Below are 14,471 nucleotides of genomic sequence, written 5' to 3'. Positions count from 1 at the left end.
CGTAGCCGGGAGTCAACTTTTGGCCTCTAATGTTGCTGAAAATTGAATTTCTTATTGCAAAAATTTGCCCGCATTGCGTGCAGTACGGCAACGTAAAGAGCATTACGTGTTTACGTTAAGTTCGGCGCCCATGGGCAAATTGTTTTCGGTCTCCTAGCTGGGAGCTCCCCGCACCCAGCACCCCGCTCACGACTGTGTCCTGGTACAGTTGCCTGCGCTTTTCGTTTCGTTCTTGCTTATTTATTTTATTATTTTTTGTTTGCGCACAAATTAAATGAAATGTTTATTCAAACGTTGAAAGTTGCTTTAAAAAATAGGGAGAGGACAGGCTGGGAAATGGCCAAAATGATATGCCAAAAGCGCTGCCAAGTTGTCGCCGCCAAGACCTCCATTGTCCTCCACAATCCTTTCCCAGGCGCGCAACTCTTCTCGGAGCCCACAAACTACTTTGGGCTTTGACTGACTTTCTGCTATCTTTGGTTTATCGTTAAAGTGAATCATGTCAACCGCAAAAAGGGGCATCATCTTGGATTACCATAAAGGATACTTCCCTACCCCTTGTCTCCTGCCCCTCTCTCCACACCATTATCTATCTCGCAGCCAAGGCGCCATTCATTTTTCATATACGAGTATATCCTGCTTCCTGCTGGAGATCCTGCATGTGCCCCCGAAGGCTTTGTTCAATTTAAAATGCCAGCAACAACCCAGATGGGAAATTTTATAAATGAGCTGCTAGCAACCCATCAACCCATCAGCCACTGCCCCTCCCGCCACGCTACGGGCCAGGAGGAAACGAGCAAATCGTTTCGAGAATCCTTTGCCAAAAAGGACTCCATCTCGAATGCCCCGAAAATCTTGATGGTCAAAGCCAAAGTGCAATGTCCGTGATGACTTGCCTTGCCAGTCATCCCCATTCCCCCCATATCCCCATATACCCATTCCCCCCATATCAACCAAAAGGTCTTCATCCGGAGCAAGGCGACAACTTTGACGCCGGACTCGAGGCTACACTCAAGTGAAGTGTGGGCGATGGATTCGGGTTTTGTTTATATTGAAATCTCTCCCTCTATTCCACTCCACTCCGCTCTCTTTGTGGAACAGCAATCAATCATGCGGTTTAAATTAGGGTATTTACTTAAGTCGGTCAATCGATGGAGGGAAAAGTAAAACATTTTCTCACTCCCGCTGTTTGTCCCTCCGTCAAAGTGACCGCCACCACAGCATCAGCCTACTTCTGAGGTTGGCCATCGGCAGGACATGTGGCTGAAAAGGGTTTAAGACTAAATTTCGTTGGTCATCAGTGTTTGGGAAATGCTCCTTAAAACTAAGTTCATTTAACAGATGATATTCTTTAACCATTACGTGAAATATTATGGAATAAAGGAGATGTAGTTTTGAGCTAAAAATGTATACTTGAGCCGCTAAGCAAAAAGAATAAAGACTCTAAAGGATATCCTTCAGTCATTTACAGGGCATTGAAAAGTCTTCTAAGCATCCGCTTATTGTCAAGCAAAGTTTTAGTTTGGCTCCGCAAATCTTAAATTACAATCTACCGAAAAATGAGGTTTAGGTGGGGGAGCGCTCTCTGGTCAATGTCAATTTTCGGAAAGTTTCATTTGAAACTTTGTGCGGGTTGTGTGTGTTTGGGCGTGGGTGCAGGGGTAGGTTAATGACATACCAGGCACCTTTTGGCTGCTTGCCCCGAAGCCCCCATGCCTGGCCATGCCGTATTAATCATGGGCCTGTCACCTAGCGTAAATATGCCAAAATGAGTGGAAAATGAGCCAAAGATGCCTCATCTTTGTAGGCAAACTTTATTAGAATCAGGGCAAAGTTTTTCATTTGGCAGTTGGGCGGAGGGTTCCTTTAACAGTAGTTAATGAGGCTGAGGCGTGGGCGTCTCAGGCTCTTTTTGGTAAATAAGTAAATTATATTAAATGAATATTGGGAGCTAGGCAAAAGTTTCTCTCTAGCTCAAAGGCAATCAAACACTTTTGCACTTTGATATATAATAGTTGAACCCGACAACAGACCTTTGATGATTTATTGAAGTAAATCTGAAACTCAAAGATGTGTAATCTGGTTGGCAATTTGTCAAATAATTGCATCATGGGTGAGAGTATCTTATCAATACATTGATTTTCACGCCTATCAAGTGCTGCCAAGCAAACAAACAAATTACGTTCAATGATTTCCGACTTAATATTGTTTCGGCCCTGTCTATTTCTCTGTAATTCCCCGCAGTCAAATAACATTAAGTTGTGTGTGCTGCGCTCCTCTCTCTGGACCTGTTTAAATTATGAAAATTACCACAAAATATTGCAACGTTCTGTGGATTCGCATGCGGCTTATGGCCACACAAGTGCTGCATGGAATTTACATATGTACATCGAACCAAGGGAAGTGATGCCGAGATACACGAGACACGGAGTGTGTGTGTCTGTGTGAGCATTTAATGTTGTGTTAAATTGAAAATTTGCATAAAATATTTGCTGTTTATTTATTGGCTCAGGTATACCTGGGCATTCACTTGCTGCTGCTGCTGCTTCTCCCTGCTGTTATTTGTCTAGGCCCAGGTCTGGTCAACTAAATATTTGATGCAATTTGTGTGCAATTTTATGGTTAACTTGGCCAGGGCCTAGGGCTAGTGGGTGATGCGTCTGATTGGGGGGGAAGAGGGAACCCCATAAACTTGGTTAGAACTAAATCGATTTCGGTTTACGGTTTTCTATTAAACTCATCTTTGGCATGCGTGTAAGTTGCTGCATTTATATTGGCAATGTGGTGTTCAATAAATCTTAAGCTGTTTATGCTACAAGAAGTCTTCAAAGGATAATTGGAGTGAACCATTCTTAATATGATTGAAGGTAAATTGGAAAGATTCCACGAATGCATTGATTAAGCATTTGTGCCTTCATCCCCTGCATTCCCGTACCAAGCAATCGAAACCAGCCCAACCAACTCCCACAAAACTTTCTCAAGGGGTTTTCGGAGAGTTTTCCCCTATTTGGGGGGAGAGCTTTTCCGCCGCCTCTTTATTTGGCTCTGAAGAAAAAGTTCATCTTAGCGCGTCTTTTGGCATATGTAAATAAATCTCGAGCACATCATTGAATCAACTTTTTTCCTCGTTGTGCTCGCATGTGTTCGCGGAAGGACCAAAAGGATGTTGGTGTTCGGCCGACTTTGGCATTTTTATAGTGTGTTTATTTAGCACTTGAAAAATATTACTTTTTTGCGCCTGGCAATAATTTTAATTGCTTTTGCGAGTGGGTGGCATGGGCCAGTATCCGAATCAGAGCCGGCGAGGAATCTGGGGACTGGAACGACCAAGCAACTGCCTCCCTCCAGCACTGTCCCTGGCCACCATCCGCTCTCTGCTGATGCATCCACAAAAGTTAAGTGGCAAAAGTTTTCGCACTAAAGTTGAAGTTGCCACTCTCTGTCTCTCTCTCTCTGGTGTTGTTGCTGTTGTTTTATCCGAGCAAACATCAACGCCCACGCGAAGTGAAACAGGAGCAGAAGCTGGGATATTATTTGAGTTCTGGTCCCTTTTTTTTCCAACGTACAACGCTCTCTCCGTGCTCATTGGTAGTCCCTCCTGGTGCTAAGGTACTTTGATTGTTTTGAGATTTCGCGGCAACACATAAACTTGCGCTTGAACATGCAGTCGGGGAGGAGCACGGGGGAGCTCAGCTTTGTTTGACATTGGCAGTAAAGGAAAAAAACGAAAAAGAATAATTATTTCGAAAAAGGCATAAAATTAAAATAAAATAAAAGTTTAGATTGAGATTAGCGCCAATGCTGGAAATTAGTTTCTGCTGCATATCCATTTAACTTCCATTTTGTGTTAGAGACAGAGTGGGATTTACGATGTTAAGGTGTCCCATCGGATGGACCGTTGTTGAAAGGCGTTACTGTCTTGACTGCGATATTTTCGAAGATTTTATGAGTTCAGCTTAAGTAAGGAACGGTTCAGACAGGTCAAGGACTTATTGTTTCCCACTGTACACCCGAAGAAATGTTTAAAACTACAATAGTTACACTTTTATATTGTAAAAAAATTGTAAAAATAAAATCATTCATTTGAAACGTCTTCATATAAATATTTACTTGCCATCTTTCTCTGAGTGGACTTGCCACTTTAATGTCTTTGTCGGGGTCACCATTTATCCGATTTGCGGTTAACCTTTTCACTCTCGCTCAATGCAAACGTTTTATGGCCCATCGATAACCTTGCCAAAGGTGTTTGACCGTTGCACAATTTGAAATGCTCTCGAAGCTGTCAGCTAAATCAATTTCTATCCCGTTTTCCGCCCACCGTTTCGGTGGTGGCAATTCCAGTGGGAGAACCTTTTGGTAATTGCATTAAATATGCAAAAAAAAAGAAACCAGAAGTAGTCCAAAAGCCGAGGAACGTGTCCCGGCAAAAGGCTTCGAACCAATTAAATACTGTAGTTTATGTGTGGCCGGAAAAAGCCGAAAACAACTCATGAGGAATCATGGCTAGAAAAGGGATTCCGCTGTCTTAACTCAAACAGGCATTAAATTATCAAAAGGGACCCCCAGGAGGGGGATTGATCCCTGCGGGGCGGCGACAAAGAACTGTTCTAGCCTACACAGCATAAATATACCGAAAAATAGTGCGTGCCTTCGTTACAGATTTACAGCAAATAAATATACGGCCAGGGGAAGGGCCGGGGATACATTCCGAGCTGGTGTTCGTTGCGTATACGCCGCGTGTGTTGGGTCCTGTGCTGATTGCCAAAGCCGGGCATAGGAAATCAATTCGAGCGTATGAATGTGGGTCATATTGGGGGAAAGGGACTTCCCCGCTTTTTCCCCCCTGTGGGTGTGACTCAGCAATTTGTTGCAAAAGAGCAAAACTTGGACTTTTACGCATAATTTAAGTGAATTTACGCCTCTGAGACTTTAAGCTTTACTTTCTCAGCATCTCGTTGGCTTCTCGCTCTGCAAAGTCTGCATCGAAGTGCATCGAAGCGTTTATGGGCAAAAGTTGATTTTCCAAACCATAAAAGACAATCGCTTCAAATCCAAAGATGCTCATCATCGACTCGCTCGCATAAAGACATCTCCAACTGCAATCAAATTCTACACTCGAATAGACATTTACACACTCCCCACCTACGCCCATGGATACTTTGTCACACTTTGCCGCCTCCTTTCTCTCCTTCTTTAGCTGCAATTTCGCTACTGCTCAGAACTTTTGTCAACTTTTAGGTGAAAGTGTGCCACAGCCAAGGGCGAGCGCGGAGGAAAACACAGGGAACGATTTGAAGATTTTCAAGTCAAGCCAAGAACTTTGTTTTTATCGTCAATGCTTCGGAAAGGAGCTTTGGCATTAAGTAATGGAGCTCCATTACGAATCGAATGCAGGAACAACAGAAACAGGCAAAGTTTTTCCTCCAGTTAAGCAAGGCCTAGAGTTGAAATTGAAAGTTGAAAGTTGAAAGGGGAAGTTAAAGAGGTTTTGAGTTTGTAATCTTACGCATTATTGCCTGAAAAATAATAATTGAATCACTAGAATATATTTTATGCACTCGCAGACCTCTCCTCAGTTGCAGTAAACTAATTTCCAAACATAATTAAATAAAACCGCTCCGTCTGTACCTGTAGGTCTTTCCAAATTGCTCTTTTCCTTCTGCTAACAAATGGTTGTCTCACAGTTTCTATTCTTTCTGCTGCACACTTAAATCTGGAATTATTTGGTGGATTCATTAAGGGTATCAATGCTCCATCGCAGCTCACTGAGAGCTTCTGCCTCGGACTTCCAGCCTAACTAACTCCAAATGCGTTCTACTGCAACGTGGAGTGCTCTTGGATTGTGCTCCATGCATACATTAACTCACACTCGGAGGCCAATTTTGCTGGGCCAAAGCCAGTGCTTGGCTCATTAAATGGCCCAAAAGCAATTGCAGGCCAAACAATTGTTGGCCACATGCACATCCCAAACGGAATCTGAACAAAGTTCGTCCCTTTGCGTGTACCACCAGAAGGCAGACTGCCAATTTGTGGTGCATGGAAGCGGAGCGATGGGAGGGCAGGGAGCTACGGCTATGCCCCCAGGCAATATTTCACTTGAGGAGCAGATCGATCCACATGCCTTGTGGCCCGTTCCCTTTCCTTCCCTCTCTCTCTCTCTCTCTCTGTGTGGATCTGGCTTATCACGCAAATCTGTCAGATAAAGTTTTTCCTTTGCATACGTGAGCATAACTGGCACAAGTCGGTCGTTCGGTGGTTCGGTGGTTCGTTCTGTTGGTTACTTGGACCGAATCGGTCCTGGATCGATGGTCGATCGTTGGGTCGGTCGGTCAATTGCCTCGCTCTCCACTTCCTCACTTCCTCACTCGTGCAGAACGTGGCTCGCAATTAAATGTTTTGTTTGGACAAGAGATGCAGTGCAGCCACAGAAGAGTGGAACCTGCTACTTTCCAACAGCAGAGGAACAATCGTGATCTTATCATTTCTTGCTTTGTTCATGTTCGATTTGTGAATTTGTGTTTTACTACCTTCGAGTATCCACAGCATCCACGGCAACCACAGCATCGATGCAGGCTGCCTTGGATTTCGGGGCTGCATTTTCATGACATTTCCTACTCGAGCGCATTTGCAAACAGACCGCGTCCAGTCCGCCGCGATGCCAGTCCAGGTCGATGCTTTATTTTTCCATTTAAATAATTTATAAGTAAAGCCAAAGCTGACTAAATCTCTGTGCCTTTTGTCCCCCGATCGTGATAAGCTCTCTTCCATATATACATTTATATTCCTCTACATTTTTCCCCTTTCTTTTCTGGCCACATTGTCTTTGGGGACGGCACAACAAAAAATCTATATAAAATGTAATTGAATTTAATTTATTGCAGCCTCCGTAAGATTTATGGTCGAGTCAGACCCAAATATTGGCATTAATGCCAATGTCAAGCCGAATATTAAGAGATTGTTTGGGACTTGAGGTCCACTAAGAGAATCGTCTCTGAAGAGCAGGTGAAGTGGTCTTTCTTGTGGCCAAAGCACTGACTGCACTGCTCTCTCCCTCCTGCCACATTCTCTGCTGATTAACCTCAGCTTTGACTGTTCTTTGATGCAATTCTAACCTCTGGAATCCCCATTCGACACCACATTCACGTGTCCCACAACTCAATCAAATCGAAAAGTTTTTCGCTAACCAAACGCAATGTAAGAACTCTCTCTCTAAATTCGTTATCTAACGTTGAAGTGGGGTAAAAAGTCATTTAATTAAATGGGAAATAAAATGTATCCTTCTGTCGAGATTCCAATTTGGACTACAACTATCTGCGAAATGTTTTGCGAAACGTTTTTTAAATTGGTTTTGCCATTTGGTGTCGCGCTCAGATACTCATACTCGAAGATACATGGCCAAGCGATATGCAAAAAGATACACTACAAAGTGGCTGAAACACGACGAGGAGAGAGCAGAGAGCAGAGAGATGGAGATGGAGAGCAGAGATACATAACGGTAGGTGGCCTGGTCTGGTCATGTGGAGCAATGTGGCTGTGGCACCTTTCAGTTCCTGGCCCTGCCACATTCTCATGCTCCTGCTGCTGCACCCCCCTACCACCAGTGGGTCGTAGATGTTAATCGTTGCGGCACTTTGGAGTAAGTGGCATTTGCCAGCGTCCACGACAACGACGACGACAACGCCGGAGAGGAGCAGCAGCAGCAGCAGCAGCAGCTGGAGGAGCAGGAGGATGGTCATGGCCATGGCGATGGCGATGGCGATGGCGATGGCAAACTCTTGATATGTCCCACCCAGCTCCTCTTCTCCTGCTTGGGGGCGTGGCTCATGTCAGTTTTCTCTGGACTTGGCAATGTTCGTGGCAAATGTTTGCGGATTTGAATTTAAATTGAAATAGGATGTTGTATATTCAAATGAATTTTAACTTAAGGGTGAATGGGGGGCCGTTGGGCTGCCAGCTGCCAGTCAGCTGGGGGGGCGTGGCAGTGGCTAAAGGAGAGCGAGGAGCGGGAGCCAGATTAACATCATCAGTTTGGCATTGATTGGTCGTTGGGATAGCGAAGAGGATAAACCCAGGAAGAGCGCCAACGGGCATCAGTTCACATGCAACCGCAAAAGAGAAAGAAATCTAGCAAAAGTTGGACACACGAAAGGATAAAGGAGAACCAGGGATGCCCTAATGGAAAGTGGTGAGTGGTGAGTGGTGAGTGTTGGGCACACTGCAGGTGATTGATTTATAGCTGAAAGAGGGGCACTCGATAGGTACTCCTGTATGGACAGATAGGCAGATGATTTGTGCACAGGGACTGAATATATAAAGCAACTTCCTCGGGTATTTTTATTTATTTTAATATCACCTTGCAGAGTATTCCCAATGGGGGAATGTTGCCAATGTTTCGGAGGCAATCAACCAACCAAAACCCATTGAGGAAAAAAAAACATAGACCCAGAAACGAGAGGAACTAATGGGTTTTGTAATAAGTTTCAGTTTTCATGTTTATATTAGCATGCTAATAGTGGCAATTGGCAATAGAGAAGGGGCAAAGCAGGGCCCTCCCTGCCCTGAGTGCATGTTGCAGATGGATCTCAATTGAGAGAACATATTTGGTCGGTGAAATGTACCTTTGGGTTACTGTGTGGACTTTGGCTGTTATCGCAGCGGAAACATTTCATGGGAACCATTTCAGAGCGTGTTCTGCGACGCCCCCACTCACAGATAAGGCCCTGCCCTGCAAGCGAACTAACGAACAAACAAACCATAAACGATAATTAATAGAGAGATAATCTAAGCGCTTCATTGACAAATCGAAATGAATTATTTTCCTCAAGACCAGGCACTGGCACTGGCACTGCAATTTCCATGGAAAACTCTTCCACTCTTCCACACTGTCATTCCCCTTTTCCCTGTGTCGCTGCTGACAGCAACAACCGCCAGTGCCATGACTTGTATACCATAAATCTTGTTCTGCTGGAGAACTAGTCCAGAAGTGACATTTGCTTTCCGAAAGAGGAATGGGTTACCGAGAGTATTGGGTTCTTCACATAGTTCATGACTGGGGTTGGCATCGTCTTCATTTGGGGCCTGGCCGGGCACGACTTTTCCTTGCAGAGCTCTTTCGCTCGACTTTGGAAATGCAGTCCAGTCTACAGGTGGCTAATCACCAATTAAGCGCTACATCATACAAATTTGTAAGCCCCCAAACAGCCAGACCCTAACCCCGCTCCACTCCTTTGATTATGTCACAGTATTTGTCAAACTGGTTTCCACCTTTCCAAACCCAAACCCAAACCCAAACCACAAACTCACGCCGAGCGGCAAAAATTGAATTGATTAATAAATGTGGCTCTTTCGGGCAACTCTTTTTCTTCTGCCTCCCTTTTGGGGGCATAAATCTCGACTAATTTTGTGTAATTAGTTTGCATAATCTGTCACGCTGCTTCTTTTTGATATTCTTTACCTTTTTCCCCGCTTTTTTTGGCAACATAATGAAGTCTCGATTGGGTTTTCCTTGGCTTGAATAAATGTGATTCGGTTCTATTGACTTTTAAATACTTTTCAAAAAATTGTTGGTCGGCTTTTGTCAAAGTTTGTTCTGGCCACGAGGGCATTGGAATTTGTTCGATGTCCAATTAATTTTTCAGAAAAGTGTTGCCCAGTTTGAAAAGATAATTAAAGGGTCTTCGACTGTGTGGCGGAGTTTAGTGGAATGATTAAGAGGTGGCAGCTAGCAGGTGGCAGGCAGGTTTATCAGGTGATTGTTCTGAGTTCTCTGGAGGTCTTGAAGTTCCACACAAAGCGCAGCTTTGATGTGTTACTCCAGCAGTGGGATTAGGCCTTAAGTAGGGCAGATCAATCGAGATCGGCTTCCCAGTGAAAGTTAAGGATTGGATCATGGTTTATGACAGAGTCACGCACTGTCTGAATGCCTTAAAGATATTCTAACATTAATATCTAAATAAATAGATGGGATAAGAACTGTGAGAGCTAGTGCCTTAAGGGATGAGATTATCTTAGCCCTACACATCATAAATGTACCTCAAAGAAAGGCACTTCATTCATATCACATAGCAACTGTGAGAACTGACAAAATATCAAAAATTCAATGAACAACAACCGCGACAATCAACTGAAAATTGTTCCCACAATATTTTAACCTCTAGATATTGAGAAAATACAGTGAGAGAGCGAAGCGGTTTGGAAAATTGGTAAATGGCAGTAGTTCATTCGGAGCCGCAGAACAAAACTCAATTTGCCAATATGCGTGCAACGGTCAAACAAAATACCAAATTTATAGAATTTCAAACGGCAGACCCGCCCACAAATCCACGCCTCTATCCCCTTCTATTTGTGCCCCCGTTTAACAATTGAAAAATCAAAGGAAAAATAAAATCCAACAGATACAGCACGAGCTGTAGAGCATTTCCATCTAAATTCAAATCGCTCAACAACGTTTAATAACTACATTTAGAAACTCATCACTGGCGCATGGTGGGGGTGCTGCACCAATGTTGCACATCGATGGTGGCAGAGATAACAGCCAAACAATTCGCACGGCATTTTCCAAAATTCAGTCGACAATCAGGAGTGCTCTGGAGGAGGAAGCAGCGGGATCAGACTGAATGTGAATGGAGTACACTCATAATTGAATTTGGAGGGACATCGGGTCAACGGCCTGGCCTGTCTGGAGGCAACTATTTGCTGATATTGAAATTCATTTTGATGCATTCCCAAATTGTAAAATGCAGCAGGCGAGAGTCAGGAATGGGCCAGAGATGGACAGGTGCCAGGCGGCAAACAGGATGCACAAAACACGCGAAATTATGCGTCACTAAATTGTTGATATTGAATGGATGAGCAGGAATCAGGGATACCCTACCTAATAAGCTAAATAGATGGAATCTTTCAGCAGAAATTCAGCAGCTCAACTAAAGCATGAAATACTTAACTAGAAAGCCAGCCCAGCCCCTTCATTCCACCAATGAATACTGTTTAAAATTCATTTCGTTTATCATCAGGTTTAGAGGGAAAAAAGTTTCGTTTCAAATGGAATTTACGCTGGGAAAACTGCGTTTTCAGCGGAAAATGAGTTTTAATTGCAACTTCTACTAATGCGGGCAACACACGCCAGAAGCAGCGAAACGATGAGGATAACAGCACCGAATGTTGCATGTTGCATGCCTCTAGGTCTGGAAATTTCAGCACACGTTGCCTCTTAAATGGTGGAAAATGATGTTCTTTATGATAATTCGTATGAGTAAGTGCGGGTTCACTTTTTCCAACCCGCCCAAAAACTCAGCATGCTCCAGTGCGGCCCTTGTTTGATTTTCTATTACAAAATTTCGAAATTTTGTGCTTAGACCCAGCGACAGGCACGGACCGGCGGGGGGCCATAGACGACAGCAAATTGTGCGGCCAGCAAAAATGAATATTTAGCTGGTGTTTACCTTAGCGAACATTTATCAAATGCATTCTGTCCGAAGTCCCACATTGATGGTGGGAAATATTCCAATGAAGTTGCAACCGAAATACAGAACTAACTTCTGGCAGCACAAAATTGTCTTGCCCGGAATTCGAGAATATTTTCCAATTTAGATTAATATAATTGACTGAGTTGACGGCGGGTAGTCGTAGTCTCGCATCTGCTAGTGAAGTTCCATCACCCGCAAAAAGGTTTTCCCGCAAAACAAAACCCGAAACAGATAAAAGTTCGTTACAAGCGTGCAAAAAACATCAACTGATGTACAGTTTACTCGTGCTGGCGTGTTTTGTTTTTGCACACATTTAAATGATGCAAATGTATCCGATTTTTTGCCTTCTCCAACTGTGCAACCAATCCGCGAGGATAAAAACGCAGAGATGCCACTCCCTGGGGCTGTGTCTGCAGTTGCTCGCGTATTTGTTTTTAATTAAAATAAATATTACCATAACCTATAAAATAATTGAAAAACAATTTAACATTATTGAGCACAGGTTGGCTGGTTGCCTGGTTGCGCGGCTGCCCTGTCGCCTAGACCTGATCGTCGTGTTCCTCGGCATGTCTGCGGCTGTTTCCCCGATTTCAGTTCAGTTTCTGTTTCTGTTTACTGTTTGCAGGTTTGCAGCAGATTTACACGCATTTATTTACCAACTCGGACCCAGAACGAGGGCTAGTCCTTGTTCGGCGCTGGCCTCGCTGACACTCTTTGTTGTCTTGGCTGAGCAGTGCACACTCGTGCATGGGTTTTGTACCGACGGCAAATCCTTGGGGAGTTTGAACTTTCATTTGTTCGCCCTAAACAAAAAACAACAGAAAATATTTTTGTTTAAGTCAAACTAAAACAATTTTCGCTTTATTTTGTAATATTAAATTACTTTACTTCACTCGAGTTTTGTTGGAAGATTACGTTAAACTTATTCCGTATTGAGGAGAATCATCGGTGATGAGAGGATCGAAGGATCGATAAGAGCAGCTTTGATGCCTGGTGCAGCTGATAGCGACTGCGGTGGATGTCTGGCAAAGAAATACAAACCATTTTTCATAGGAAAAGTATAATGAGGTATATAAATATAAAATAAATAAAGGAGTGCACTCCACAGCATCACACATATATTTATAGAGCACTCAGGCAGTCGACTTGCCCAATTGACCCAATTTGTTGTTCTTGTTACTTTTGTATTAATTTAAAATATTTTTGCAAAAAGCTTCCAACGCCATTGCACACACCCACACTCTCACCCACACATAGTCATGTGCTGGTGTGCGGGGAATTTCCTTTACTTTATGGGTCTTATATTTTGACATAATTATACTCGAACACACACTGGTGTAAGTTTTTATTTTTATGCGCGAACAAAATATAAAAACTGAAATCGGGGAAATCTTCTTAAGCTACAACAACAATTATAATAATTATTTAATTAAAAATTCTGTCGCTCGAGTTGCTGCTCTGTGGATGCCACTGTGGAGGACGTTGCTGCTTGATTTTTTCCTTTTACGCGATTTTTGTTTAACAGAAATTGCATTTATGAGTGGACAGGGGAGTGTGTTGCGGCATGTACTTGAGAGGAAAATTAATCTACTTGAAGTGTGCGCCATATCAGATGTGGGGAGAGCGAGTAAAGGACAAGGGTTCAAGGAAGAATCTACGGATACTTATTATAAACTACAAATAAATATATGTAACTTAGAGTGCAAACTAAGAAGCTTTATCTTCAGAACCATCTTAATCTTATATTTGATTTAATATCTTTTTAAACATCACCAAAAGTCTCTAATTGTTCATTTGTATGTAGAAATATGATCCTCTCCTTATATCCTTACCAATCTCTACAATAATTATGGGAATCCGAAACCGTTTCTCCCTAACACCGATTGCACACAGTAACCTCATTTTCTGCCTCATATAGGGAAACAATCGAATAACAATTGCCCAAACAACAAACAGAAAAAAGCGGTAGCTTGTCAGATTGATTACCGAATTGTTGTTGAGAAAGTCTCTTTTCTTGCACAATCTCCGAGGGAGAGGGAGAGCTGGAGCTGGAGCTGGAGCTGGCTGGGAGTGGGTAACTGAGGCGAAGGTCGACTGCAATGATTGACCATAATGAGTCGAGTTTTTAGGTAGATCACGCCTCAGTCCCAGTCTCAGTCTCAGTCCTTTCCCTTTGAACCATTTGCAACTTGGGAATTGCATTTGTATGACCGAAGCATAAGAATTCGCATTAAGCACAGCAAACGGTTGCAATTGTCTCTGTTCTTTGGGTATCTTTGTATCTCTGTGCGAGGCGGCCTGCTAATCTCTTATAACATTTCCATTAATACGCTGTTGGTAGTCTCTGCTCACAGCCCTCAAAATGATGAGAAATTAATGTGAGCACAGCCAGAGAACAGAGAGAACCAAGCCCCTGAGCATACCTCTCACAGCATGTGGCGACGAGCCGTCACGGTTATGCCTGTGCCCCGGACCCAGCGGGACAATTGTGCCCAGGTTATTGTTGGACATTTTCACAGCACTCGGCATGGGTCCAGTTCAAGTCCATCCCTAGCCATAGCCATAACCAGTGTCCGCCTAAGGTAAGGTGTAACCAAAAACCCAAAGATGCACATAATTTTTGTCAACTGCAAATTGTGTTTGAGACATCTTGGAGTTGGGTTTTATGAGGATGTGCGGCTGGGAGTCTTCACGCCCCGGTCTTGGGTTACATGTGTTACCTGCCTCTCGGTTTTATGGCCGACCACAACGAAATGAGGTGATAAGTGAGTTCCCAACTAAGTTTCATAGATCTCTGCTGAACTCTGTGGTGATCCTCGAAGAGAAAGCATTCGTTCTGTGACCCCCAAAGACCGAGTTAATTGAGCTTCAAGTTGAGGAATAGATAACAACATCTGATAAATGGCATCTCGAATCGAAACCAAAAACGAAAACGAAATCTCAATCTCTCTCTGAACTCTAACTCCAGCCAGCACTCGCTCAGTCCCGCCTCGGTCCGCGCTCAGA

The sequence above is a fragment of the Drosophila guanche genome, unplaced genomic scaffold (genome assembly GCF_900245975.1).
Source record: "Drosophila guanche unplaced genomic scaffold, DGUA_6, whole genome shotgun sequence".
Classification (NCBI taxonomy): Eukaryota; Metazoa; Arthropoda; class Insecta; order Diptera; family Drosophilidae; genus Drosophila; species Drosophila guanche.
This window is presented reverse-complemented; position numbering follows the sequence as displayed.